We start from the raw sequence: 26,264 nt of genomic DNA, 5'->3' as shown, positions 1-26,264 counted from the left end.
TTACCCCTGTTCTAGACTGTGAGCCCTTTGAGGGGAGGGGACCGTCCCTTCATTACACTCCTCAGAGCCTCCCCAGAGCCTGGCAATGCCGGAGGCACATTGAAGGTGTGGGTAGAAAGCCAGGCTTTGAGCCATGTTGCTCTGCAGGCTTACCTTCTGATGCGAGTAAGGCTCCCCGGCCTAGAGCTTGGCCCAGCTCCTTGCGGGCAGGGGAAGAGGAGCGGATGGGGGCAGTTCTGAACAGCAGAGTCAGATCTCCAGGCCCTGAGGAATTCTATTCCCAGCACTAGGAAAATGTCTGGGTGAGATTGCTGGGCTTCTGGGAGCAATCTTGCAGGGTGCGAAGGTACAGGGGGCAGGTGCAGTCTGCATTTTCACTAGGACAGATGGTGGATTCTACCAACTTCTGGTGAGTTGGAGGGTGCCAGGCTGGCATCTGAGGTCGGTTATTAAAAGGATGACCCTTTAACCCCTAGAGAAGAGGCAGGGGTCATTGCTCACTATGTTAGGGTTGCTGGGCCAGCAAACCGGGGAGCTACTGCAGGCACATGGTCTTTCTGTGAGGCACTGACGTTATCTTTTATGAAATCCTTGTGAGATGTCATAAGGCAAAGAGACATCGTGCTGGTGGGAACTAATAGTCTGTACGGTTGTAATTGGTGGATAGATTGACCTGTGTTTAGGAGAGATACTTAATAGGTCAAGGTCACATTAGATGGAGGTATTTAATAGGGGACCATAGGGCTCTGTCCTCACCATTGATCCAATATGTTCACCATTGACTGGAGGGAACTTTGACAATCTGATAATCAGATTCACCAAGGATACAATCTGGAAAGGCTCACGAATTCAGAGTCAGAATCTAAAAGGACGCAACAGACTGGAGCAATGGAAGGAATCTAAGAAGGTGAAACAGGATAGTGAAAAATGCCACATTCTGCAGCTAGGTCCCAAACTAACTTTCTAAAATTGGAATGGGTAGAAATGCAGTGGTTCTCAACCTTCTGGCCCTTTAAAACAGTTCCTCATGTTGTGACCCCCAACCATAAAATTATTTTCCTTGCTACTTCATAACTGTAATGTTGCTACTGTTTTGAATCCTCATGTAAATATCTGATATGCAGGATGGTCTTAGAACAACCCGACCGCCAAAGGGGTCGCGACCACAGGCAGGTTGAGAACCGCTGGTTTAGAGGCAGCATATTTCGGAAGGATTTAGAGGTTTTCAATGGTCAGAGATGCAATCATGATGTGGCTGCCAAAAGTGTATGTTACCCTATGGTATAGCAACAAAAATATGATGTGTAGAATAAGGAAATGATAAGAATATACAGATGATCAGAATCCCTATCTTTAAATTTTTAAAGGATTGTAGAGGATATAGGCCAAACCTAGCTGAATCCGCTGGAAGCTTATAAGTAGGTAGGGTTGCCAAATTTGGCAAATAAAAATATAGAATGTGAAGTTAAATTAAATTTGAATTTCATGAATTTCATATTTGGGACATACTTATACTAAAAAAAAAAATTATTCACTGTTCATCTGAAATTCAAATTTAACCTGGTGTCTTGCATTTTATATGTTCATGTTACCTGGGACTCACCCCAGATCTAATGAATAAAAATCTCTGGAGGTTAAATTGTTAATGTTCCCCAGGTGGTTTTGATATAGATCATGGACTAGCAATTGGGAGGCCTGTCAGAGCGGCAGTTCTCACATTTTATCAGGCCTCAGAGTCACCTGGAGGGCTTGTTGAACCAGCGGGCTGGGCCCCACCCTGAGTTTCTGACTCAGTAGATCTGGGGTAGTGTCTGAGAATTTGAATTTCTAACAATTTCTCAAATGCTGTCCTTTGACCACACTGAGAGGAACAAGGTCCTAGCCAATCTCTCCCACTATCATTCTGTCCCCTTCAGAGACTCACCCACTGTTGGCCTTTGTCCCAGAAGACAAAGCCAAATTCCTTCAGGGAAGTCATCTAGCGTGGACTTCAGCTAAGTCCATAAAAGATCCCCCCCCCCACCCCCAACAATCAAATCTTAATTAAAAACAAAACAAAACTAAGCAGTTCAGTTCATCCCAGGATGAGTGAGTTCCCCATTACAGAGACTGTTCAAGCAGGATGACTATAGATACTATATTCATCCAAACACTCACCCAACATCTACTCTGGGCCCCACCCTATGAAAGGCTGAGGATTTGGAGGTGAACAAGAGTCCACCCTGGCTATCTGGGAGCTCGCAGTCTGGCTTGGGAAACCAATAGTTATCAGGTGTAGTGTCTGCAGCTTTGCCTGGTTGGTCAGGGCAGGATTCCAAGGGGGTGGGAGGGGCTGGAGGCAGGGACACCGGAGCAGGTGAGGCCTGAATAGAATTCAAGAAATAGACAGACTTGGCAGGATGTGACTGGATGTGGATGAGCTGATTTGAGTGACCAGGTAGATTGTACAGCCATTTACTGTGATGGGGACCGTGGAGGGCAGATTAAAAGTGTGTTGAGGGTGAGGGGCTTGTGGGGGTCAAGCAGGCAGATATGACATCTAGAGCCATAACCCTAACCCTGACCCTAACTCGCCAACGTCCCTGGGGACAGTGACACAGTCTCTTTGGAGGCAGAGCAGCAAATGAGAAGTCTTTTCTCTACTGCTAATTGGCTGTTGGACCTGAAGAAGTCTCTTCCCCTCTCTGGACTCTTGTTTCCCCACTGGCCACTGCGGGGAGCGAGGCTGGACTCAGAGACCCCACAGGTCCTTTCCTAGTCTGGAAATCTAGGTAACTATAAATGTGTACTGCCAAGCCTTCAGCCCCCCTCCTTCCTGCTTCTATAGCCACTGCTGCCGCCCCCCAGAGCTCCGCCCTGAGGCTGTCTCCAGCACTGGGTCAGGTCCCAAGGGCAAGCCCATGGGCTGGGCCAGCCAAACCCACGTGCAGATTAAGTCCTGCAGATCTGAGTGGTTAAAGAGCCAGACCTCTAATTTACAAGCCTCATGGCTGAGTCCCTGGGCATTCCTTCTACTCCCAGACCCAAGCCTGGTCCCTTGAGTAGGCCTGTCGGAGACAGGATGGAACAGTTTGGCTGCTGGTACCTGCGAGTCCAGCTCTGCTGGTAGAGATTAATTGAAGGTGAAACAGTCCGTCTGTACTGCAGTGTCCAGTCTGCTGACAGGCACGGAGCCTCCCAGCTAATGAGATCATCACTCATCCTGGGCTCAGAAGGGTGAGATGCTCGCTCAGATCGGTAGTGACCTGGCTGGGTCTGGGGAGAGGGAGCAGTGGACGACATATGTGTCTGAGGGGGAGACTGGGCCTTGCCTTGGGGAACTCTGGTTTGAGGCAGAGACAGGGCTATGCTCTTTGGGAACTCATAATCTGAGTGACCTTGTCATGTGCCTTAAATTCTGTGCCTCAGTTTCCTTGCCTGTAAAATGGAACTAATAACAGCACCCTCCCCAGAGGTTTGTTGTAAAGGATGAATACATGTGAAATGGTACCACAGTGCTTAGCATGCAGTGAATATCTCATACATGGTACCAATGTTCATTATTATTTGTCAGTGGTGACTGTCCTGTTTTGGGCTTGGTGGAGTCCCTCGTCATCCAGGGGGAGATGTCCAGGAGCCTCAGATCATGGGTCTGGCACTCGGGAGGCTGAGCTCGGGCCTGATTTGGGAACTGTCATTACATAGTTGGGGACTGAGACTGGAGAGTGAACAGGTTGCTGATTGTGGAGGGAAGAGAGAGCAGAAGCAGGAGCTCAGGGCAGGAGGTGGGGGTCATTTTGAGGAGCCTGCTGAGGTGACATGGGCCACTATCCTCTGGCTGGTCTCAGCAAACTCCTCCCCTCCCCACCTCACTCCCAGGGCATCACCTCCAGCACCAGTGGCACCCACCTAGGGGCCCCCTTTGTTCTGGAGGCTCAGAAGCCTCTCTCACCAGGGGGCAGCGCTCACTGACCTGGGGGCCCCTTTCCCTGCCTCCACCTGCCAGACACCTCCCTCCCCATTGATGATGCCAGGACTCAAGGCCTCCACACCCTCAAATGTACGGGTTCCCAGAGCTTCAAGTAAGCTCTCGATCCCCAGTCACACACAATATAACCACATTCTTGTGACTAAGGTCTTTCTGTGGTTCCCCACGGGCCCAGGAAAGCCAGGTGTGGGGTGGGTGGACAAAGAGCACTGGATTTGGAGTCGGAGGACTTGAACTTGAATTTTGGTTCTACCTGGGTGACCGGGAAAAGTCATTAAACCTCCTGAGCCTCAGTTTTCTCATCTGTAAAATGAGGACAATACTCCTTACCTCACAGCGTGGTGGGATCATTCATTCTTTCAGTGACAAGCTTGTTATGAAGACAGACCCTAGTTACACCCCTTCCTGCACCCTGGCTTGGTGCTGGGATAGTAAATAAGAGACCGGGGAAAGTCTGCTTGGCCTGGGAAGGCCAGGGAAGGCCTCACAAGGGCCATGGTTTTGAACTGGCCCTTTGGAAGACAAATTGCTCCTTGTAAGGAAGGAAAAGTCCAGGTGGGGGGCAGCACAGGCTAAGGGCAAGGGCAGACAGGGTGCAGCCCTGGGCTAAGTGGGCCAGGGTGGAGTGGAATCATGATGGGGAGCTGCCTTCCTTTGAGGTGGGGGCTGTGAGCACAGTGTGAGGCCTTCCAGAGAAAAAGCCCAGTGTGAGAGAGAGGGTGGAGAGGGACAAGCCTCCTGGATTTCCTGGAGGAAAATAATTCTTTGTAACTGTCAGAAACATGATGGAACTGACAAACGCACATGAAACCACATACCTAGGTTGTGAAAATAAGTCCAGTCTTTGTAAAAGTGAGTGTGCAACAACAATGGTTTGTCAAGACATTTATCCAAGCTGGGCAAGAACACCCATCTCACTGTGTCCAAGGAAGCTCAGGGTGTCACCCCACCTCAGTCCCTGACACTGAAGCCATGCGGTACCTGTGACACCGATGTGTTTCCTGAGCACCGGGGAGAGGGGCTCTCCTGTCAACCCCACCCTTCCCTGTGGGGACCTTCTCCAGACTCCATGAGCCTCTCCAGCCCAGTGGCTACAACACCCTGAAAGCCTTCCCATGCTCCCTGCCCAGGAGGGGGGGTTGGAGTGGGGGTAAAGGCCACAGGATGGGGTGAAAGCCCCTCAGCTCTAGGGGCAGGTCAAGCCCTCATGTCACAGCTATTCAGCGAGTGGGCGCTCTGGGGCCCAGCAGAGGGCAAGAGAGAGATATAGGGGGAGAAGCAGTGATGCCTGTAATGTGGATAGCAAGATAAGTGCTGGAATGGCGGACATGTAGAGACATTAACCGAGAGGGTGTGTGTGAGAGAAGGAATATAGTTAGGAGGTCTTCCTGGAGGAGAGGTCTTGAAGTATACGTAGGAGCTGGTGGAACAAAGATGGGGAGGAAGGATGTTGCGGGTAGAGTGTGGGGCACGTGTGAAGAAAGCTTAATGAGGAAAGAGGGAAGAGCATGGGCTTGTTGCACAGCTGAGCACAGTGGGTGGGAGGAGACAGCGGAGCTAGGGCTGTACCTTGCAGGCAATAGGGAGCCAGAGAAGACTGTAGAGCTGGAGAGGCCATGATCAGATCTGCATTTTGGAAAGATCTCTTTTGCTCACCGGTGCCTTCACTTTTGCTGGCCCTTACCCTTTAGAGAGAGGTGTGACCCTAACTCCACATTAACTCGATCACCATTAATTAAGGCAGACATAAAACTTGAAATGCATTAATAAATAGACTCGATTAAAAAAAATCAAGACGAACATGTGCAGATCAGCAAGTGGCAGAAGAGCCAGCCTATGTTCAGATCACTTACTATGTGCCCCACGGTGACCTAACTTCTGTGCTGTTTCCTCATTTGTAAAATGGTGTTAATATTAGTAACCCCCTTAGGGTTGAGGGAATTAACCCTTTGGTGAAGGGCACTTACTAAGTTCTATGTCCAAATACCTTTGCTAGTATTGCCATAAACAATGCCAACCAGTCTAAACGACTACAGGCATGGGTTAACCAGTGGGACATATAGATCAGTACCAATCACAACAGATTATGTAGATAATTTACCATTCCAAATCAGTACCAACTTGTGAAGACTAGTAGGCCCACAAGGTCACTTTTCACAGATAGCAGCCCACATGGACCGGTGGAGACCAGTACTCACTGCTAAGAAAATGCTGCAGGGTGAGGCCTGGGAGGAAGGCGCGGGGCCGCTGGCAGTGAGAGGGTTAGCTAAGTGAGCTTCCTCTCTGCCTCCTGGGGACTCTCTCAGGAGGGGAGGGCAGGAGATGCTGGCTCTGCTACTTGTTACCCAACCCTCCTGAAGATGCTGTGGGGGAAGGGGGCGGGAGAAATGCTGAAAGCCTTCCTTTCAATTATTCAGCAGCCAGAGCTTCCTGCCGCCCCTGTTGGAGCCGGAGGAAGTCCTTGGCCAGAGTCCCCAGGCTGGGGCTGGCTGGGATGATGGAGTGCTGGTTCCAGGAGGGCCAGGCAGCCTGGCCGACATGGGTGCTGGCACCATATCCTGGGCCTGGGCCTCAGTGCTCTTGGTCCTCTCCTGCCCTTCTCTACCCACCCCTGTGCTGGAGCTTCCCCTGCCCTGCAGTCTCAGTCTATGCTATGGAATGGAGGTGTTGTGGCTGGCTAAGTGCTCAGAAGCAAAAGGGGAGATCCAGGGCAGGCAAAGGAAGGAGGGCAAGCCCACTGACCACAGGAGAAAGCCCAGGTAACTTAGCTGGCACCTGGGTCCTGGGCATCCTGTCCAGCCCCTGATATGTCTCAGACACAGGGCACTCTGCTCCACCCAAGAACACACTGGTCCATGCTGGTCCCTCTACTTGGAATGCTCTTTCCCTTCCATTCATCCTGCAAGACTCTGCTTAAGCATCACCTCCTTGGTGAAGCCTTCCATGACCTCCCCTGGGGGACACACATCCGTTGTGCTCCTGGAGCCTAAGCCCCCTGGCTACCACTCTCAGCATTCACCTCTGTTCTATTGCGGCTGTTAGTTCCCTAGCCTAGTGAGTGCTCTCCAAGGGCAGTGACTGGGATGCTTCCATTTTCATGTCCCTGATGCTCAGCATAGAACTTGGCACAAAGCAGCCATCTGTGAACGCTTGTGGAAACCCAGACTGTGTTTGGACTGATAGTGAGCTCACTACTTGTGTTTTATTACTGCCATCTCTGGGGGCCTCAGTGAGAAAGATCTCTAGTTACTGCTCTTACTAGGCCTAGACTTTGTGTGTTGACATTTGCATGGGTCACATGGTCATATACTTTGTAAGCCCTGGAGTCCAGCTCTGTCTTTGAAGAGATAGAATGGACTTGCCTGCCCCTCAGCCTAGGGTCCCTGTTCCTCCTGTTCCTGTTGGCTTTGATTTGGGTTCCCAGAGCAGAGGATCCGAGTGGCAGGTCCCAGGGACAAGGAAGCTGCTACTCAGAGAGGCCCACAGGACAGGCCATCCACCTAGGTGAGACCAGTGCAGACCACTGGAGCCCAGGACAGGCCATAGAGGGCCTCAATCAGACTGGATACATCAACAGAAGATGGTGGGGAACTCACAAACCACAGTAAACCAGTAATATAGACCAGTGGAATGGAGCAGAAACACGTAATACTGATCATTGAAAATAATACAGACCAGTTCCACCCAGTGACAGATCTGTATAGAGCAATACTGATACCAAATAAGCAAGTAGTATTTTAGCCTCCCCTGCACTCTAGTGGAACAAAGAAATTCCTGCCCCCACCCAGCCCATTCTGCTCCTATTCAGGGCCCTCATTGGCCTTCAGGGAGCTGTAGCCATCCAGCCAGGGAGCAGGCAGCTTCCTGTTGCTGTCTGAGCTAGAATGTAGATCTGGGAGCCTGAGAAAGGACGTCTGATGGCATGGGCTCCCACGGAGGTGGTGATCTCTGTGTCCTGGGGAGGATCCAAGCCAGATGGCATTGGTGAGGTGTCCTAGGGAGAGCCGCGTAATTATGTGTCAGGACTCCATGCTCTCCAAGGACCCTCCCGTGCTGACCCTGGAGTTAAATCAGAGGAACCAGTATGCTCTCATCTGCTTCTATCATCCCCTTTATCTCAGTCTCCTCCCCATCAGGACCCAGCCCTCCCAGACTCACACCTGGGAGCTGGGCTGAGGAAAGGTAAGATGAGCTAGAAGCTCTGTAACCAGATATCTTTTCCTCTTGGTGCCTCAGTTTCCTCATCCAGATGACATGTCAGGAGCCTGGGGCCAGGGTAAGGCTGGGCTCTGAGTCCCTGGCAATCCAAGACTGAGAATAATCAAAGCTGTGGGTGATGTGCCTCCCCAGGAGCTATCAGGAGGAAGGGTGTGCTGGGACAGTCAGATAAGCGCCTTCTACCCACTGGGGCTGGTGACAGGAGAAGCCAGGGGCAGCTGCCTCCACTGCCTACACCGTCTCATTATGGAAAATTCCCTTTATTGACTCTGCTCTAATCAGGCAGGCTGCCCTGGGCATCCCCCCCAGGTTTCTGCTGGGCCGGGTGAGATCAAAGAGAGCCGGGCTGGGGGCTGAAGCCTGGAGCCTCAGCTGCCATTCTCATCGATCCAGATGCGCCTCTTGTTGCTAGGCAACAGCCTCCAGTCTCTCCTGTTCCTTCCTCCCCCCAGGGGCTGCAGGATAGGGCAGTTAAGGGGTGGGGGAGAGACCCCACATTCATTCTCCAGGTTTTCTCACACCAAGCTAGAGAGCTATGTCACCAAGTGGGGAGCCCCTCCACCTGCCCAGGAAGTGCTCCCCATTCTGGGAGCTTGACCCTCTCACTAAGATGAACCCCTTTCTCCCCTCACATTTGAATTCATCTCTAGAATATTCAAAATCCACACCTCCTCTGCTCCATGTCAGCACTCTCTCAGGAGTACAGGCCAGGGATTCACCAGAGAGGGGAGGGGACCCTCAGGGGGTCAGTGACAAAGTCAAAATAAGACCGCAGGCTGCCGACTTCCAGCTCAGTGTTGGACTAGATATGAAAGCCATTTAATCTTGAGAGAATGGCTCTGAAGACAAACTCACACTCCCAGTTTTGAGTGGGTTGGCTTTTTTTTTTCTTTTTCCAAAACGTAGGATGCATTTCATAGTAGTTTTTTTTTTCTTTTTTGTTTCAAGTGCTATAATTTAAAACTGTAAGTTGTGCTTTAAAACAGGCATTAAAATGTACTATGAGTTTGGGGGGCTATAATTGACTAAATAATGGAAATCTGATCATTTTGTCACAGTTTAATATTTTGCATATTTTATCTCCCTGATACTGCTCCTCCACCCTCTTTTTAAAACTGACTATGCACATTTCATCCCAGAAGTTGTTATGTGGTGACCTACTGATATCATGGCTGATTTAGGGTTTTAATGTCTCTCCCCCTCTGAGGTCTTTACGGCCCTTTGGGATTGAAAGTATCTGGCTCTTCCCTCTGGTCCCTCATTAAACCTTCTTTCTTTCTTTCTTTCTTTCTTTCTTTCTTTCTTTCTTTCTTTCTTTCTTTCTTTCTTTCTTTCTTTCTTTCTTTCTTTCTTTCTTTCTTTCTTTCTTTCTCTTTTAATGCAACTAAGGAAGAGGAAGAGGTGATGCACTTCCTAAAGTGTGAAGATCCAGAACTCAGCTGTCAAGGGCCCAGCCCTGAGAACCACCGAGAGGTGCACAGCCCCTGGCCAGCAGTCCTGGTGTCCACTGCCTGCCACCGGCTCCCCCAGCTCCACAGCACACTGACAGCTCCTCCCTGACTCCCCCGCCAGCCCCAGTCACACACTTCAACTCTGAGAGGCACAGCTTTGCAGGGTCCTTGACAAATGGTAGCCAATTAATGTCAATTAATCTGATTAGCCTAAATAGTTAATTAAGCAGTTAATTAAAACATCATTGACAATAACCTGAGGGATTGTGGGTGGGAGGCATGAATGATGGGGAGAGGGGTCCCTCTTTGCTCTGGGAAGGCACAAGCCCTTTAAGGTCAGATTGGCAGTGAGGGCTGCTTCTGCAGCTGGGGCTTCTCCCACCTTGCTCTGCCATCAGCCCATAGAGTTGTCATCAGGTTGTCTAACCGTACCCAGCCATGAGATTGCTCCCAGCCCCTGGCCAGTGTCAAGAGGGTCTGAATTCTATGGGAGAGGCTGAACTTAGGGGAAAAGGCCTTCTTTCTGGGAAACTCATCCTAAAAGCCCAGAGAGGAGTCCTGGCTTTTGTTGCTGGACCCTCTCACCAGCCCCACCCAGACCACACACCTCACAGCTTACAACCCCATTAAGACTGAGGACTTCCCCAAGCTGCAGAGCAGCCCTAGAGGGGAACTGTCATCCTTAAGCCCATCCTACAGATGGGAAAACTCAGCACCTCCCACATGCCATGCCCTGTGCTTGCACTGGGGACCTGCAACCACAAGTGACACAGGGTCCCTGCCCTCAAAGAACTCCTAGTCTGTGCAGCCTCTGTGGTCCTACCACATCTTGCCTGGGTGATGCTGGTATACCTCAGTATCCTCTGCTGTGACCTGGCTCCTTCGTAGGATGTTGTGAGGACTACATGAGTTAGTACATGAGACCCCTAGAGCAGTGGCTGGCACGTTGGAAATGCTAGATGAGTGTTCATGCTGATTATTGAGCAAGATGGAAAGGCAAACCGGGCACTTGGGGGCTTGCAGAGGAGAGGGCCCGGAACGAGCATTGCACAGAGACATGTGAGCAGAGTCTGAAGTTCAAGGAGGTAGAAAAAGAGGAAGAAGGGGATCCAGCTAAAGGGAACAGCAGGTGCAAAGCAATGAGGCACCAACTCTCAACTCTAAATGTACAGTCACCTGGGAGCTTTAAAAAGTACAGACCCCCAGGCCCCACACTCAGGTTCTGAATGGGACGATGGGTCCCAGAAATCTGCTTTTTATAGGACGTTCTAGAAATGCTGAGGCAGGTACTCTGCTGCGGTTCTGGATGTCCCAGGTTGGGAGGAGCAGAGCTGCAGAAGGAGAGGCCCCAGGCCATGTGACCTGTGTCCTGAAAGCACTCTGCAGGCCCCCCTCTTCTCTCCATCTGTCCAAATCATGCTCGCCCTTCAGGGGTGACCTTCCTAAAACAGCTCTGGCTGTGTGCTTACCTGCTAGAAACAGCCCTTGGTTTCTCTGCCACCTACAAAAGAAAGGTTAGACTCCTCACCTAACAATAAGGCCCCGCCTGAGGCCTCTCTCCAGCCTGGTCCTTTGTCCTTCAGGCCAGGCCCTGATTCTCCAGCCACACTTTTCTACAAGTGCCTGGTGCTCTTCCCTCCTCCATGGTTCTGCGCATGCTGTTCCCTCTGCACGAAATGCTCTTCCCCTTCTTCCCCTCCTGGCAAACCTGTGCTCCTCCTATGAAGTCCCATCTGTAAATACTGGCTCCAGAGTCACCTGGTCAGGCAACCCTCCCGCCACCACAGATACCCAGCAGCTCTAGGGATGCTCCCACATAACCCATCTTCCGCCCCACAACACCCACCAGTTATGGGCCTTGCTCCCCCCTAGACTGAGGCTGGCTCTTCCCTTTCTCCAGTGCCTCCTACAGGGTTTGGGGATGACAATGATAATTGAGCTTTTCAGTTCAGAGGACCTGCTGATAAAATGTTCAATGAATGAATGAATGAATGAATGACCACCTATGCTTTCTGAAGTATGAGAAGAGAGGGACAGAGGAAGAGAGAAGAGAGGTGTTCTGGGGATAATAATGGGTGGGTCACAAGAATCAAGATGCATGTGTCAGACCATGCCAAGCAAGGCGGGGAGACAGGACTGCCCAGAGGCAGGGCCTGCTGAGCGTCCCAGCTTCTTTACAATCCCAGAAGCCCCCTCTGGCATCCTGTTTGGAGAAGGGGTGGCTGGGCTCCCTGCCAGTCCTGAAGCTTACCCTCCCCAGCCTGGGGTTCTCTGTCTGATACTCAAGTCTGTGCCAGCAGCTGGGATGGGCATGAAGGACAGACTGCCCCGCTTCTCACTCTGCCCTTGCCCCATGGGTTTTCCTTTCTCCCTGAGTGAACCCAGCCTGGAGCACGTGCACATACACCCCTGTCAGATCTCCCAGAGGAGTGTCTCTGGTGCCTGTCCTCTCTCCCACTCTGCCATCACCTCCTCCCTGGCCTCTCTGCCCGTGGTCTCTTTACCTCCATCCTCCTCCTTCCCCCACCACACGCAGCCATAGCAGGCTCCCTAAAGTGCACATCTGACCGTTTCATGACACTGCTCCAAAGCCTTCCATGACTCGCATTGATTTCCAAATAAATTCCCAGCTCTTACAGTGGTTTTCAAGGTCCTCATAGACCTGAGCCAGACCACCACTCCCCCTGGATCCAGGAATGCCCTCTGTGCTGACTACATTAGATCATTCATTGTCCCCTTAGTTCACCAGGACGTTTGTGCTGTTGCCCATGCTGTTGTCTGGAGTGCCATGCCCGTGTCTGCTCTGTCTGGTACCTTCCCTGTCATTTTCCAAGGTCCAACTTCAATGTCCCTCTCCCAGAAGCCTTCTTTGGCTGCCACATCACTGTGGACATCTTAGTCCCAGTAGAATCTCAATAGGTCGTCACTGTCATTTCCCTCCATTAGTCTGGGAGCTCCTCAAGGTCAGGGTGTCCTCAGTGTTCCTACTGTGCCCAGAATATAGGGAGCAGTGATAGATGTTGATTGTGTGGTCACACACTCACATGACCACCGTCTCTGGGGAGTACAATGGGTATCCTCCTTCCTCGGGAGCATTCAGACCCACCACCTGAGTCACTTCTCACGGCACACGTGGAGGAAGGTATCAGTATGCCCATATACAGGAGAAGATTAAGACCTGATTGTGGAGGTTGGGGCCCAGGTGAGATCGGAGCCCAGAAGATTAGCAGTTGCCAGATTTCCAGTACTGAGCTCTTTCTTCTAAGGTTTTGTTGGATCCAGGCTCTCACCCTCTTCAGGGGATATATGACTCCCTCATGCTCCCCCTCCCCCAGAAGCCTTGACCCTGCCCACCTTTGTGCTGGCAGCGGGTGGACTGAGGACACAGGCCCACCTCAGTCCCTGGCTGACACTGTCACAGCCCCATAGCCATCCTCTCCAAGGGAAACCACAGCCAGCAGCCCCTGAAGGTGTGCCCCACTCAGGAGGGCAAGGGAGGGGCAAGGTTCTCCCTGCAGCTTTCACTGGTTCCCTGGGAAGCAACTCCACCCATACCCAGCCTTCATATGGCCATTAATTGTAAGCTTTTTGAAGAAGCTTTAAAGATATCAGAAAATTTTCATGATAGAGTGAAAAAAGAGGATGCCATTTCCCCCAACAGCATCTTCCCAGTTATTTAACTCTAAGTACCTATGAACACAGGGACAGAATCCTGGAAGGGAATTCTCCCCCTTCCTTTGTTCACAGTGGCTCTCTTTGGGTCGTAGGTATCTTGATGATTCTTATTTTCTCCGCTTCCCAAATCTTGTACAATAAAGATGTGTCATTTTTCAAATCAAACGACTTCAATGAAACTTACTTTTACCTGTCTCCATCCTGGGGAGTTCGGGGGAATGGTGGGAAGGGGCTCATTATGGGGAGAGGCCTCAAAGCCACAGGCCATACTCAATGCTAGAAAACGAAGGCCAAGAGCTCCCCAGTGCAGTAAGCTGCCTGTACCCCAAGGTCCTGTTCACTGGGTCCAGGCTGCCTCATGGCTCTCACAGGCCCTGCAGGATGCTAAGGGAGCTATGGCACTGCCCACCAGCTCCAGCTGGCAGAGCAGCTTCTGCAGTGGGCAGCAGGCCAGGGTGGGGGTGGCAGGAGACTGAGGCCAGGCTCACTGCCCAGGAAGTGGTGCTGCAGCCGGCTGGCTTTTGGTGGCAGGGTGGGAGTTCCTGGGGGTTGGGACTGCTCAGGAGCCAAGGCCCACATGGCCCCTGAGGTCTTTCTCCCAGGCCAAAAGTCAGCCTGGGCAACCTGGAACTGGCACACCTGCCTAAGCCCCCTGAGAGCCCCATTCTGGATGACATGGAATCAACAGGACTTGGCCTTTGGGGATGGAGCTGTGCCCTCCTGGGCTCATGACCCAGAGGAAGGTGAGGGGGCAGAAACCCAGAGGTGTCAGCAGGCACTAAGCCACTATGAAGATCTAGGCTGGGTCAGGCTGGGGTCTCTAATGAGCCCGTCACTGTCATAGGCCCCTCTGCTCCTCCCACCCTCTCACTGATCTCTCTGTTCCCTCACTGAGCACCTCCTATCCCCTTCCTCTCTGAATCCACTCACTGTGTGCACTCTCTCTGGTCCTTTCTTTCCTCACTAAACCCTTTCCCTCTCTGAGCTCCCCATCCTTTCACTGAGCCCAGGTATTGGAATTAAGAAGGAACTTCTCCATTTCTTATCTGGCTGCCCCTCCCCACTGGGCCTGGACTAGTTATCATATTGACCCACCCCCTCTGCAGGGCCCTGTGTCCTTTCTTTAGAGCAACAGCTGCAAAATCCCACCCTGTCCCCAAGGCTCCATGAATAAGCCGCAACCATTGCACCTGGACAAGGGGCCTGTGCGTGTGTGCCTTGGGGCCTCCTGGACTCTGGCAAACAACTCTGGGAGGTGTGTGCAGGGCATCTTCAGTGAACCTGCAGGTCATCTCAAATCCTGGGCCAGAAGGCTTCTGGCTGGAATGTCCAGATGAGTTATGGGCCTAAGTCATGTTTTCTCCCTTAAGTTAAAACCTCAAGTTTATAGGTGGGAGGGATGGGTACATTTTAAATCTCAGCTCCAATGAATAAATCAAACCTTGAAACCCTGGAGGTGACTTCTATTTCTGCAGATGGAACCACAGGATTTCCAACGTACAGATTTATAGAGCAGAGAGATTTAAAAATCTTGGTGCTAGCAGGACCTTTGGGGTCATCTACTCAAGACCTATCATTTTGTGGTTGAGGACACTGAGGCCCAGAGAAGAAAGAGACCTGTTCAAGGTCATACAAGAAGCCAGAGTCAGAGATGGGCCCAGGAAAGGCTTTGGACTCCTGTCCCAGAGCCCTTTAGTCACCTCCACCACATGCCACCCTTCAACTCCCACTGGCCCACGGTGCTCTGGTTGACCCTCCCCCAGGGACCCTGGGGAATTGATGACACAGTGGTGTGGAATCCACACTGGGCTCCTTAGGCAGTGGGTTAGGGTTTCTCCAAGACTTTGCTCCATGACCTTGGGAAAGTCACATCGCTTCCAAGCCTTGTTCTGCTCCTCTGTGAAAGGACCAGGTTATGAGGATGAAATGTACCAGGTTATGTGTGCATGAAATGAGATAATGTATGTGAAGTGACAGGTCTACGGCAGGGGCCCAGAGTGCGTATAGGAGGTAAAGAAGAGGGTGGGCTCCTCCCATCTCCTCAGCAGAGCCCCAGGCTGACTGCTGGGACAGGGGGAGCTTGATTCTGCCCCTGAAGGCAGTAGGAAGCCGCCAGAGGAAGGGAGACGTCAGTAGAGGAGGCACAGGACAGCCATGAGGCAGTTGCTCGCGACCAAGGCCCCATCTCAGGGGTGAGGACTAACTGCTTCAGAAAGGAACTGGCAGTCACCAGCTTGCCCAGGTCAGCAAGAACCTGGCAGGCTGAGGAGGTAAGAAATGGCTACAGCAGTGAGCAGATGGGCCTGTCAGACCCAGACTCCTCCTTTGGCAGGCATGAATGACAGTGGCAGGGGTGGGTTGAGGTGGGGGCACCCAGCTGGCCTGTTCAAAGCACATTCCACCTCCAAATATCCCAGCGACCTTGAGGGAGTCAGTTCCTTCCTGCACTGCACACCTTCAACCATATGCCTCAGGCTCCCCACCTGGAAAGCTGGCAGCATGAGTCAAGAAACTGACACTGAACTGAGCTTTGATATCAAGGGACTGGGACAGGTCATCAGCTCCACTTCTGCCCTAAGGAAGACAGCTTGTGTGGCTTCATGACCTTGGGAAAGTCAGTCAAGTCTCCTGTCTCAGCTGTGAAATAGGGGCAATGATGGCTGCCTTGTGAAGTTTTTGTCAGCATTTACTGAGTCAAACGTAGCATTGTGCCTAGCATGGAGCTGGTATCAGGCCCTCAACCAATGCCCACATCCCCTGGGAACAGAACGATGTGCTTTAGACAATGCTAAAAAACTTTTCCACCTTTACCCAGCTCCTTCTTAAGAAATTCTTACTTGCATTCAATTGACTAACACTTGCCCAGTATTTTACAGCTTAAAAATAGTTTCCCATCCATTATCTGGATTATTTCTTTGAACAGCAAAGTAGATACTATTAACACTATACTTGTTTCACAAATCAGTAAACAGGCTCAGAAAAGTTAAGTGGCTTCTGAAGTCACATAACTTAAATTTGAACCCATGTCTCTCAGACATCAAAATCAATGACTCCAAACCTATCCACCCCCACCTCTTAAAATCCAATCAAGTCTTTGGTCACACTTCAAGAATTCCTCCCTCACCCCTCACAGGAGAGTGGGATGGGGTATGAAATTAAGGAACCAAGAAGATGGCGTTATGTGGGAGCAATTTCCTAGCCAGTTTGGTCCTATTTTGGGCTGGAGAAGAATCTGGCATATGCTGGGAACACGACCTTAAGATGCCCCCTTGACAGAGAAATTCCCCAGCTCCTGTCCTGCTCTCCATCCAAGTGTCTGCCTTTTCTCTGGACTCAGGACAAAAGACCAGCACAGGCCCCCTGTTGCCAGAAGTGGGTGAGTGAACGAGGTCTCAGGGGAGTGAGAAGTTGTGGCTAAGATAGAGCACAGGCATTGGAGTCCCAGGCCAGAACTGGCTGCCCTTCTCTCGCTCTCCCCTAAATCCTTCCCCACCATGAACCTGCTGTCAGGAGCAGGAACTGCAGGAGGCTTCAGCACTGTCCAGGCAGGAGCCTGAGAGGGAGGGGGAGGAGGATGCACGACAGAGGCTGCGTCTCTTCTCTCATATCTCCTTTTTACCAGGGATTTGCTCTGGGTTGAGGCCCACTCTGAGCTCCAGAAACTCTCCCTGGGCACCCAGAGAGCCCACAGAGAACCCCACTAAACTCTTAGTGGCTATTTTCACTTCGATGTCCCCCATCCTCTTCCCAGTGTGAGGGTAAATGCCATCCTGTTGGAGACCCAGTTCTCATTGCCAGCTCCTGCCTTTCCAGGGGCTTATGGGCAGGTGATAAAGGGGCTACTCCCTGCTGGACAGAAGCCGAGCATTCAGACGGGGCCTGGTCCCTCCACCACTCCCAGGGACCAGCATCTCCACAGGGGCTCTCCCTTCCCCAGGGAGCAGGTCTTACTCCTCAGTTGAGGGAGGGCAATTGGACTGCAGTTGGAGGGCTCTCCAGCATTCTCATGGGCAGGCCATGGTCATTTATACCCAGAGGAGTCTGTCCGTGACCCCGCAGGGTTCTCACTTTCTCCATTGCTCTCTGTGAAATGAACAACGTTCCTCATCTCTGTGCTCCAGGTGCCTCGCATCCCCGACCAAGCACTCCAGCAGTCCCCCAACCTACCCTCTGTTAGGGGGCCTGCGGACCCTGAGCTCCCCAGCCCAGCTAGGGAGGCCCGAGGTTCAACCCCGCCCCAGCCCCTCTGGGAAATGCCCCCGCCCCACCAGGGGCTCTCACCTCCCTGCTGACTGCCGCGCTCCCCCGGCCGCTCGAGCCAGGCTCTCCCGCCCCGCTTGTCCAGACTGCCTCCGGGCCGCCTCCTCGGCTGGGCAGGGCAGCTCCGCGGGTCTCCACAGCCCCGCGCCCTCGGTCTCCTCGCGGGCGCCGCCGCCGCCGCCGCCACCGCCGCCGCCGCCGATTGCTGAAATGCTGGACAGCGCACCACCATGGAGGCGGCCTCCCTGCCCGCCGGCCGGCCAGAGCGACTGGCGCCCACAGCGCCCTCTGTAGGTGTGGAGGCCCTTCCACCTCGCAGCAGTGGCGAGAAATGGGGCACTGGGGGATTTCCACTCAGGGACTTCTGTTCCACTCCTTGCGGGTCGGGGCACGCCAGACCCGAGAGGCATCTGGAGTAAGGGAGGTTATTTATTTGGACCGGGAGTGAAGTTCGGGATGCTGAGTTCTGGCTAGGACACTGCGCAGCAGATATCTAAGAGGGCCCACCAGTGAATCGCCTCCAGAGCACCCCTTTAATCATGCAGCCTGGTGGCCGGGACTGAGGTCGGGTGGGCTGCTAGTGGAGGACGTCTCAATGGAGGAGAGGAATTTTGAGACTGGAGTCGCTGGACCTTCCGTAGTGCTCGCCCGGTTGGGCGTCTGGAGTCCTGAGTTCAAGTCACCCTTCGGTTACTTTTCCTGATTTTGGATGATCTGTCTGTTCTGTGGCTCCCGCCTCCCTTTCCTTGAGTGAGCTGGCTGAGTGGCAGAAATTCAGGGGCGGGCTCCCAATGGGAGTTGGGAACCCAGAAACCTTTCCCTAATGGCAGCCAGGAACGTGGAAGCCTTCGCTTGGAGCCCACCAGTGGTGTCCCCCTGGAAGCTTCCCTGCCCCAGCAAGCAGGGCTGGAAGTACCTGAGTGGGCATGAGCAGGGCTGGGACGAGGGTGAGGCAAGTGAGGCAGCTTTTAAGAAGGCATTTATATGACATTGAGAGTCATCCCTGGGTCAAGTGTATGTTTGTTGTGAGTCTGTGTGGGTTTATGTGCATGTGTGCCCATCTGTTTATATGTGTAACTGTGTGTGTCTGTCCGTCCGTGTCTGGAGTCTGTGTGTGCCCTCCTCCTCTCCTCTCTCTTTTCCCCCCAAGTTTCTTCACCCCACCCTCACATGCATCTTCAGTGTGTGTGTGTGTGTGTGTGTGTGTGTGTGTGTGTGTGTGTGTGATCCTGACACTGCAGGCCCAACCCAGTCTGCAGAACAAAGCTTGGGATGTGGGAGAGGGATGGGCTACAGCTGCTACTGCCATTACCACAGCCCCATAGCCCCAGCAGTGAGTCCTCTGCTGGTCTCCTGCCTTCTGGCGGCATGAATATTTCATCTGCTGGGGTTTTCCTTGGGCTGGCCTAGCACCAGTGTGCTTGTTCCCCTGTCTGGGAGGGGCTGCCCCTTTTGCCCGGCTGATCAGGGAGTCAACAGATCAAGGGCTGGGGAAGGGCCCCTGGAGGGCCTGCAGGCCTTTCCATGCCGGGTTAGCTCTGGCTGGGTGTGTGGAGAGGGTGTAGGGGAGGCCAGAGAAGGTGCAGGGAGGGTATGAGTGAAGCCCATTTCTTAAATTAAGTCAAGTTGGCTTTAAACCTCCCACACTGATTTGGTTTCTGCCAAGCCCTGGCCTATGTTTGAGACTACGTTGCCCCAGTTAGGCATACCTCCTCCTGCCCTCCCCCTCATCTGCCTCTTGAAGCCCCTGCTCCCCCCCCCCCAACCCCCCCGCTCAGCTTTACAGTGGGAGCTGCTTCAGGGGAGGAGAGAGGGCCCTGCAAGCTGTCTGGAAGCAAGCTTTCCTACCTTCCTTGGGCCATCTATTCCAACATGAGATGCAGAGCCCCGTCGCACTCTCACCCCTTCACTCCCTGGCCCTGGCTCAGAGGAATAGGCCTCTATCCCCGTTTCCCTGTCGGCCTGCTAATTATCTAAAAAGGGCTCCTTCCCTTGTGTTACTCATTTCAACGAATGGCATCACCATCTGTGCTGGCTTCTCTCCGTTTGCCCCTCGGAGCCTCTCCCCCACCCGTCTCTGTCCTGCTCTGGGCCTGGGAAGCTGACCTCTGCAGGCAGGTTCCCGGGCTCCCTTGCTCTTGACTTCTGGTTGGATTCATCTGAGGAGAAGCATCGCCAGGAGAATGAAGGTGGGAGGAGAGAGAAGTTAGGTATTTATTCCCTTGCTGAGCTCCTCTCCAACTCTGGTCCAATAGCCCCTTGTCCACAGCTCCAGGTCTTCTGGCCAAGTTCTGGCATTTCTGGCATTTTTTTCTTCCTTGTGGCACTTCAGGCCTAGAGGTGGTAACAGTTTCCACTGTTATAAGTCAATTCTTTATTGCTCGGTTCTCATATCCCCACCCACACCCCACACCTCTGTGCAGAGTCCCTTCATCAATCTCTCTTCAAGTAAACCTGTGGAGCGGCCGCCTGCTTCATTCTGGGCCCCTGATCCATCCTCCCTCCTTCTTTAAGTCTAGTCTCAAGTCAGAGCTCTGTGAGACCTTGAGTCCTCCAGTTCCCCCTTCTTCCTACACCTCCTGGAACTGTCCCTCCTCTTCACCCCGCTCCCCATGGTGTCTGCCTGGGCCAGGCCTTGCTTGGTCCTGGTCCCCTGCATGGTACCCGCCCCTCCCCGTTTACTCTCTCCTGGAACACACATCTCTACTCCAATAGCACTTGATAAATGAACCCTTCCAAGACCTCCCCCTATAAAACAGCATCTCCTCGCCCAACACTATTTGTCACTCCTTTAAAGGAATTACTGTGGTAAAGTATACATAAAAGTTACCATTTTAACTATTTAAAATGTACATTTACATTGTTGTACAGCCATCGCCCAAACTCAAACTGAAACTGCACACATGAAACATTAACTTCCCATCTCTTCTCCCCTGGCACCCACCATTTTACTCTCTGTGTCCATGAATTTGACTGCTCTAAGTACCTCATATAGAAAGAATTATACAGAATTTGCCTTTTTGTGTCTTAGCATAAAATCCTCAAGGTTCATCAGGTTGTGGAATGTGATAGAACTTTTTTCCTTCTTAAGACTGGATAATGTTTTATGATATGGGTAGACCACATGTTGTGTATTCATTCATTCATTCATCTATCAATGGACATGTGGATTGTTTCCACCTTTTGGCTATGGTGAATAATGCTGCTACGAACATAGTGTACAAATATCTGTTTGAGTCCCAGCTTTTAATTCTTTAAGGTCTATACCTAAAAGTGGAATTTCCATGTCCTTAATTTTTTGAGGAACCACCATACCATTTTCCATAGCAGCTATAACATTGTAATTCCCACCAGGAATGCAAAAGGGTTCCAATTTCTCCACATCCTTATCACCACATATAATTTTCTATTGTTTTTGAAAATATAGTAATCCTAATAGGTGTGACTTGGTGTCTCATTTTGGTTCTGGTTTGCATTTCCCAGATGACTAATGATGTTGAGCACCTTTTTGTGTGTACCTTGCCATTTGTATAGCTTCTGTGGAGTACCTCCCTTATTTTTATCTTATTGCAATCTGTCATATTACCCGTCTACTTAGGGTTTTTTTTCTCTCTCTTCACACTCTAGACTTTGCTCACTGCTGTATTCCCAGTTTCAGCACGTAGTAGGTATTCAGTAAATATTTGTTGATTGAATGTCTAAATGCTTCCCTTGATGGTTTCTCAATCCATCTTCTGCCTAGCTTCACCACCCAAAATGTTGTCTGTCTTACATTCTGCCATAAATAAACCTTATGGAACAATAGTGCCATAAATAAACCTTTCCAAAGTAGACATGAGACTCAGTGTCTGATTCAGAGCCCTGCACCTAGAGCGATTCAAGCTCTCCCATAGCCCGACTCACTTGCCTTCAATCTGTCACTAAATTTGGCATTGTCGGCCTTCCCTGTCTCCTCACCCACCAACCAACGCTGTATCTCCCACTAGCCTTTATATTTGCTGCAGCACCTTTTTCTATTTCCATGTCCTTCAACACTCAGCTCCAGGGCCAACTCCCTTTCCAGGTGCCCACCCCCCCACCCCCTGTTGCCTGATCATCTCTGCCAGGGGCCTCATGCTCAGAGGCAAGGGCAGGAAAGACCCTGTGATGAGAGACCTGGCCAAGCCAGGCTGGTGTCTTCACTCACCAGAGTTCCCAGGCCCAGACAGTGGCTTATAGTGACCTCAGAATTAGCTCTGCTCTTTCTCTCCTATTTTGCCCTACCTCTGCCACTCTCTCTCTGTGCCACCCTGTGTCCAGGATATGAACTTCTTGAAGGCAGGGTTGGGTCATGGCTACCTCCATATATCCAACACCAGCAGAGGGGAGGCAAGAATCATTGCTTGTTGAATTGAGTTGTCTGGTTTTTTTGTCTGTCTCGAAGCTATTGTCTGTCCTCCTCCTCCACCCCTTTTCCTCCCTCTCCACCCCTCAATTTACTCTGCTCTCTTTTTCTCTGGCTCTGCCTGTCTCTTTCCATTTATATTTTTGTATAATGTGAGGTAGAGAGACACACCTTGGGGGCACTTGACTTTGAAGTCATTCCCTCTCATCCAGTGCTTCTCAAAGTGTTTCCTCAACTCTCTGCATCACAACCACCTTAAGTGCTTGTTAAATGTAATGGTGTCTGAGTGCTCTCCAGACCTACTCTAATGGCCATCTATTGCTGCGTAACAAATATTCCAAAACTTAATGACTCAAAACAACAACCATTTTATTATATCTCACAAGTTTGTGGATCAGAAATTTGGGCAGGACTTGTCTAAGTGACTCTTCTGCTCCATGAAGCATTAAATGGAATCACCTGGTGGTTTTCAGCTGATTAACGGTTGTGGATTGGAAGGTCTGGGCTCTGGTGGGGATGGCTGGAGGGCTGGGCTCAGCTTTCCTTCTTGCCTTCTCCAGGTAGTCTCAGGCCCCCTCTTGTGTTGTCACCAGCAGAGTTGTCAGGCTTCTCATATGGCAGCTCAGGGATCTGGAAGCAACTGTTCCAAAAGAGGGGAATTAGAAGCTGCTAACCTCTTAAAGCCAGAACTCAAAACACACATCACTTTCCCCATTTTCTCTTGGTGAAAGCGGTTACAGAGCCTGTTCGATTTAAAATTGCACTCCCTCACTTACATTCAAAGGTGGGGAACATAGATTCCATCTCTTAATGAGAGGAGGGGCCAGGAATTGGTGGCCGTCTTTAATCTGCCGCATCTCTGGAGTCATACTCTTTGAGTTGGACCCACAGTCCCTCCTGAAATTGCAGAACTGATGCTATGGCCCTCGTTTACACTAGAACTCATACTCCTCATACTCCTCGTGCCTGGGGCTGTTCCCTGCCCAAAGCCCAGATTGCTGCTGACTAGCTGTCTGGCGTTGGGAAAGCCTCACTGAGCCTCAGTTTTTCTAATCTGTAAGATGGGGTTAGTAATACCTGTCTCTGAGGGTTGTATTCCTTTTCTAATTATTATAGATCTTCTCACTGCCATAGCTTGCAGTGAATTGGTGATGTAGGGGAAAGACTGGTGATGTTCTGGTGTCTTTTTACTTGGAAAATAATAAAACCTGGCATCTATATCCTTCTCCCCATCTGATACCTTAATTGTTCACTCTTTGCCCCTGGTCCAATCCATCAGTGTTTCCCTGCTGTTGTCCTTTCTCTCTCCGCGCTCCCTTCCCTGTCACCCTGGTGCCCCCTCAGAGTCCAGCACTCCACTGGGCCCACACTATGTTCGAGAATCACACTGCCTCTTCCTCTCTGTGCCTCTGCCTGGCCCACCCCAGGCCTCTTCCTCTCCATTTCCTTCCTCTCCTTACAGCCTCTCTCTCTCTCTTTGCAGAGCCTGGGAAATTGAGGAGTCCCTTGTGGCAGACAGGCAGGACTGACCTTGAAGCAGATCTTTAATAAAAAATGAGCAGAGGCGGCAGCCTTCCCTATTCACCTCCCCTAGGCTCCCCTCCTCCTTTAGGTCTCCTGCTTTCCTCTCAACTTGTAAATCTACCCTAAGGGGCCATTGCTCCGGTTTAAGCAAGGCGGGTCCTTTGGGAAGGTGCAGATCTCTGGGATGTAATGTGAAGGAAGGAAGCTTTTGCTGGGACCAGGGGAAGTGGTAGAAGAGAGGAAGGGGTTATACTCGGAGATTGTGGGCTCTGCCTGCTCTGCCTTAGGACTTTACATGGGAATTCCCTCCCCTACCCACGGCCTCACAACTGAGGCAATGGTTTAGCCCCGACCCTGGCCCAAGGCCATCCCTGGCTGGAGTTGGGGGCTTATACACTTGGGGGACTTGGAATGAAATTCCCCACAGACCCAGGTTCCCCTTAGTCTGGACCCAGGAGTGAGAGTGGCCCACTTTGAACTCTGTAATATCCCAGAGATTATGCTCATCCTCGTTACCTCTAATTCTCACAATGAGTCCATGAGCTGAGGATCATTGTCCAACTCACAGATGAGATCACTGAGGGTCAGCGAGGTTCAGAGCTGCCCATAGCCACCTAATCCATAGGTGACCTGGCCAATGACTTGAGCCACAATCTGGCTGACTCAAAGCCAAGCTTGCCCCCTGAACCACTGGCCTCAGAGCTATGCATAGGTCTTATTTCAACTTCCCAAGTCTGCGGCCCTGGCCCCTGCTATGACCAGGGCATACAGGTCCTTCTCCTCCCTGAGGCTCAAATCCACTCAGGCCCTCGAATGTGGGTCCTACGGGAGGGACAGACCTCCTAGAACCAGATTGCCAATTCCTCAGCTCTTCATATGTTCCCTTCTCCCCCTGGACCTCTTGGGACCCCAGAGCCCACCGTGAGCTGTCCATATGGTGGGTGTGTGACTCTGGCCAGTGGAGCTACTCTGGCCCTTAGTTCTTGACAGGGTATATAGGAGGTGTAGATATACGTATGGGTGTGTGTGCACAGAACGTGGATATAGTGTTGTAAAGATGTGGGGAAAATGAGTAAACGAATTTGCAAATTAATGAATGACTGAGAGGTCATTCAAATGGATAAGTGAATGAGGCACTGAGTCAGTGAACTCTGCCCTCCCAGCAAGGTAGAGGCAGAGCGAAGAGATTGTGTCCTTTGTGAGCTCTCCCTCCCTATGAGGCCCACCATGACAGAGAAGCCCACCAAATCTTCATTCTCTGCTTCCCGAGAAGAGAATTGTCAATGGGACATGAATACCCATCCAAGGACTATATCTCCCAACATTCCTTGCATGTATGTAAACCATGTGACTAATTCTCACCAATGGAATGTAGGCAGAAGTGACATTTTCCTGGAAAAGCCACCTAAAGAGCAGGTGGCCCTCTTTGTCCTCTGCTCCTGTCTGTTGGCAGGATGCTCAAAACTCCAAGGCCCTGGGGAGGGGAGAGAGAGCCACAAGATGGAAGGAGTTTGGGTACCTGTATCATCACATGGAGAAGAGCTGCCTGCTGACCAAGAACATCAGCATAAGACTGTTCTAGAATGAGAAATAATAAGTAGTGATGAGTTACTGAAATTTTAGAGTTTGTTATAGCAGCTCACATTGCCCTAACTAACACACTTATATAAATTAACTAGAGGCCCAGTGTGTGAAATTTGTGCAGGGTAGGGTCCCTAGAGGCTGCCTGCCGGGGCCTTCCTTCATTCCCCACCGCCCCCTGGTGGTCAGTGCATGTCATAGCGAGCAATCAGACTCCCAGTAGGTTGAGCTCTGGAGGGGACACTGCATATTAGGCTTTTATATAGAGAGGTTACTCATTGTCAAGCTATGGATTTTAGCCCTGAAACACTCAAGCAGGGGCTGTGGGGACTCTTGACAGGTGTCTGTGATGAGGGCCAGCTAGGTCCTTCATCCTTTGCCTGCCGTCAGTGGGGTAGGGAAGTGGGGACAGATAGCATGACCACACTGCTTTCTCCTCACCTCTCACATTCAGGAAAGGGTTAATGTTGCTCCTGAGTTGGGAAGGACTCAGGTGCAGGGGTTAAAAATGACTAATTAGTCAATACTAATCTACAGTGTTAGAAGTCAGAGTGGTTATCCTTGGGAGGTGGTGACTAGAAAGGGTACAGGAAGGCTAGTACTATTCTGTTTCTTGATCTGGATGCTGGGTACATGGATGTGTTCAATCTGTGAAAATTAATTGAGCTGTATATGGAAGATTTCTACACTTTCTGGGTGCATATCATATTTTAAGAAAAAATAATGCCCAGGAGAGGGAATGCTAGAGTGACGAGAGAAAATGAGTGAAAGAAGACGGGATGGAAACAAGATGAGAACGTCAGCAAAGGGACAAAGGAGGGTTTTGGGCAGGGCAGAGGGCAGCCCTGCCCCTTTAGCCATCGCTGTAGCCTTAGACATACACCTTTTCTCTGTCCTTGGCAGGTCTCTGTAAGTCATCACCCACCACCCATTGTCCCTCCATCTTACACTGGGCACCTACTATGTCCAGGAAGCATTCAGACTGTCCCCCTAGTGGATGTCCTGGCCTGAGGACCCTTACCCCCAAGAAGTGTGTGGCTTGCTGAGGGTCAGCGAGGTTCAGAGCTGCCCATAGCCACCTAATCCATAGGTGACCTGGCCAATGACTTGAGCCACATCTGGCTGACTCAAAGCCAAGCTTGCCTCCTGAACCACTGGCCTCAGAGCTATGCATAGGTCTTATTTCAACTTCCCAAGTCTGCGG

The 26,264-nt window shown here is 51.3% G+C and overlaps 1 protein-coding gene and 1 long non-coding RNA gene across 3 annotated transcripts in view; both read right to left on the bottom strand.

Annotated features, from left to right (window-relative positions):
- SRRM3 (serine/arginine repetitive matrix 3) overlaps nt 1–17,797 on the bottom strand; it is a 52,679-nt gene extending 34,882 nt beyond the window's left edge. For both annotated transcript variants that reach the window (XM_059693511.1, XM_059693513.1), the window contains exon 1: nt 17,593–17,797. The gene's annotated coding sequence lies outside the window, so the exon portion shown is untranslated. The remainder of the gene's footprint in view (nt 1–17,592) is intronic.
- A 4,510-nt stretch (nt 17,798–22,307) lies between these two features.
- LOC132232363 (uncharacterized) lies at nt 22,308–26,008 on the bottom strand. The gene is made up of 2 exons (XR_009452411.1): nt 24,842–26,008; nt 22,308–22,595 (listed from the first exon to the last, which is right to left on the bottom strand). It is a non-coding gene; the product is annotated as an uncharacterized LOC132232363 (long non-coding RNA).
- Between the last annotated feature and the right edge of the window lie 256 nt (nt 26,009–26,264).

The sequence above is a fragment of the Myotis daubentonii genome, chromosome 4 (genome assembly GCF_963259705.1).
Source record: "Myotis daubentonii chromosome 4, mMyoDau2.1, whole genome shotgun sequence".
Taxonomy (NCBI): domain Eukaryota; kingdom Metazoa; phylum Chordata; class Mammalia; order Chiroptera; family Vespertilionidae; genus Myotis; species Myotis daubentonii.
The sequence above is the reverse complement of the archived record's forward strand: the minus strand, read 5'-3'. Positions and strand labels throughout refer to the sequence as shown.